This window comes from Hyaena hyaena, unplaced genomic scaffold (assembly GCF_003009895.1).
Source record: "Hyaena hyaena isolate Hyena2069 unplaced genomic scaffold, ASM300989v1 scaffold_937, whole genome shotgun sequence".
Taxonomy (NCBI): domain Eukaryota; kingdom Metazoa; phylum Chordata; class Mammalia; order Carnivora; family Hyaenidae; genus Hyaena; species Hyaena hyaena.
In genome coordinates, this window is record NW_024081569.1 from 338,051 (window position 1) to 341,825 (window position 3,775).

Genomic DNA, 3,775 nt, shown 5'->3' on the forward strand with positions numbered 1-3,775 from the left:
GGCAGATATCATTAGAAATTTCATGTAGAAGCTGTGTAATATCAGTATACCACCATTGCATATCAAGAACCTAAGTTAGCACAGTTCTTGAGACTTACCACAGCGAACTGTTACTTAAAATAGGTTTAAAAAGGTACCCAAATATGTTTCCTTTTAACTCACAAAGAATGTGTAAACATATATATATTAAAATAATTAAACTTAAGTAATTTTGATATTTCCACTTGATGGATTTTCTTAATACATGCACAATATTCAATACCATTTGGAAAATACTAGTATTTTAAAATGCAAATGTTTTAAAGATTCAGAAAGAAACAGATATTTTCTTATTTTATATAATTTTTTAAAACGTTTATTTATTTTTGAGACAGAGAGAGATACAATGTGAGTGGGGGAAGGGTAGAGAGAGAGGGAGACACAGAATCCAAAGCAGGTTCCAGGCTCTGAGCTGTCAGCACAGACCCCGATGTGGGGCTCAAACTCACTGACTGTGAGATCATGACTTGAGCCAAAGCTGGATGCTTGACCAACTGAGCCACCCAGATGCCCCAGAAGCAGGTATTTTCAAACATAAAACAACTCAGGATTTTTTCCCTAAAGCCTCTCAGTTTTGTTTTTTGTTTTTTGTTTTTTTTTATGTTTATTTATCTATTTTGAGAGAGAGACAGTGCAAGGGTGGGGTGGAGCAGAGAGAGAGGGAGACACAGAATCCAAAGCAGGCTCCAGGCTCTGAGCTGCCAGTACAGAGCTGGATGTGGGGTCTGAACTCACAGATCTTGAACTCTAGCTAATGATCTGAGCTGAAGTAAGAAGCTTAACTTACTGAGCCATCCAGGCTCCCTTAGTGTTTAATCTAAACCTTGATTTTTTCCCCAAAAGAGTGTATCCACCATTTCTCTTTCATATTTAAAAAACACAATATTTCAATCACTCAAATAAGTTTCAAGTTTTTAATTTTAGACTTAAAGTTCAATATTGGTTTAGAAAATCTGATCATACTTAGAAATTGCTTTCATTATTTTACTAAATTTTTAATGAATGGATATTGTTTTTATCAGAATGATTTTCTACACTTATTGATCTGTACATGTTTTCCTCTTCCCAATTTTTTTGAAAAAATGAATCAAGATGATAATTTTTCTAATGATGACTATTCCTTATTTTCCAGATCTTTGCCTTACTTGGTATTTGGATTTGATTCCTCTAAAATACTGACAAACTCTACTTCCTGAAGTTTATAGTTTTAATCTACATCAATCATCAGTCTGTATTCCGACTACTTTTTATCATTTTCAGTACCAATAGTGTGATGGTACAATAAAATATATTAAATAGATTTTTTTCTTTTTATCTGGGCTACAATATTTTAAGTAAAATTTGTAATTATTTTATGAAAACAAGTTAAAGTCACTTAGAAAAGTGCCAATTGAAAGAAAAAGGACTAATGTTTGCAGATCTTTGAACAAATAATTATTTCTATTTTAAATTCCTGCTTTCTCTTCTACACTGGGATCTCTTTGAAGGCACAAAAAATGACGCGCTATGTTTATTTACCACCAATAGACCCTGGAAGTTAGCATCTTCCAAGAAGTCTGACTGTCTGTATAAAGTTTGGAGTTCAAGACTTGGGACAAGTCCATGTATGTCATTTGTCAAATGACTTTCCTAAGCCATAAAATACGTCTAGAAAGCATCTCAAACTGTTTTTTAATAGTTTATTGTCAAGTTGGTTTCCATATAACACCCAGTGCTCATCCTCACAGATGCCCTCCTCCAAGCCCATCACCACCTTCCCCTCCCCCCACCCCATCTGCCCTCAGTTTGTTCTCAGCATTCAAGAGTCTCTCATGGTTTAGCTCCCTCCCTCTCCCCAACTATTTTTCCCTTATTCTCCCCCATTGTCCTCTGTAAAGTTCCTCCTAATCCTCCTATATGTGCAAACATAATGTGTCTGTCCTTCTCTGCCTGACTTATTTTGCTCAGCATAACACCCTCAAGGTCCATCTATGTTGCTACACATGGCCAGATTTCATTCTTTCTCATTGCCATGTAGTATTCCATCGTATAGATAAACCACAACTTCTTGATCCATTCATCAGTTGATGGACACTGAGGCTCTTTCCATGTTTTAGCTATTGTTGAGAGTGCTGCTATGAGCATTGGGGCACATGTGCTCCTATGCCTCAGCACTCCTGTATCCCTTGGGTAAATTCCTAGCAGTGCTATTGCTGGGCCATAGGGGAGTTCTATTGTTATTTTTTTGAGGAACCTCCACACTGTTTTCCAGAGGGGCTGCACAAGGTTACATTCCAACCAACAGTGTAGGAGGGTGCCCATTTCTCCACATCCTCGCCAGCATCTGGGGTCCTCTCATTTGCTCATTTTAGCCACTCTAATTGGCATCAGGTGGTATCTCAGTGTGGTTTTGATTTATATTTCCCTGATGAGGAGGGATGCTGAGCACCGTTTCATGTGTCTGTTGGCCATCTGGATGTCCTCTTTGGAGAAGTGTCTGTTCATATCTTCTGCCCATTTCTTCGGTGAATTGTTTGTTTTTCCGGTGTGGAGTTTGGTGAGTTCCTTAGAGATTTTGGATATCCTTTATCTGATATGTCATTTGCAAATATCTTTTCCCATTCTGTTAGTTGCCTATTAGTTTTATGGATTGTTTTCTTTGCTGTGCAGAAGCTTTTTATCTTGATGAGGTCCCGATAGTTCATTTTTGCTCTTGATTCACTTGCCTTTGGGGATGTGTCAAGTAAGAAATTGCTGTGGTTGAGGTCGAGGTTGTTTCCTGCTTTCTCCTCTAGGGTTTTGATGTTTTCCTGTCTCACATTCAGGTCCTTCATCTAGTTTGAGTTTATTTTTGTGTATGGTGTGAGAAAATGATCCAGTTTCATTCTTCTGCATGTTGCTGTCCAGTTCTCCCAGCACCATCTGCTAAAGAGGCTGTCTTTTTTCCATTGGATATTCTTTCCTGCTTTGTCAAAGATTAGTTGTCTGTATACCTTTGGAACCAAATCTGAGTTATCTATTCTATTCCATTGGTCTATGTGTCTGTTTTTGTGCCAATACCATACTGTCTTGATGATTACAGCTTTATGGTAGAGGATAAAGTCTAGGATGGTGATGCTTCCCGTTTTGGTTTTCTTCTTCAATATTACTTTGGCTATTCGGGGTCTTTTGTGGTTCCATACAAATTTTAGGATAGTTTGTTCTAGTTTTGAGAAGAATGCTGGTGCAACTTTAATTGGATTGAATTGCATTGAATGTGTAGATTGATTTGGGTAGTAATGACATTTACTTATTCTTCCAATCCATGAGCATGGAATGTTTTTCCATTTCTTTGTGTCTTCTTCAGTTTCCTTCCTAAGTTTTCATCATACAGATCTCTTATATCTTTGATTAGGTTTATTCCTAGGTATTTTATGCATTTGTGAATGGGATCAGTTTCTTGATTTCTCTTTCTGTTGCTTCACTGTTGGTGTATAAAAATGCAACCGATTTCTGCATGTTGATTTTGTATCCTGCGACTTTGCTGAATTCATGGATGAGCTCTAGTAGGCTTCTGGTGGAGTCTGTCGGGCTTTCTATGTAGAGTATCATGCCATCTGTGAAAAGTGAGAGTTTGACTTCATCTTTGCCATTTCTGATGCCTTTTATTTCCTTTTGTTGTCTGATGACTGATACTAGGACTTCCAGCACTATGTGAAACAACAGTGGTGAGAGTGCACATCCCTGTCGTGTTCCTGATCCCAGGGGGAAAGCTCTC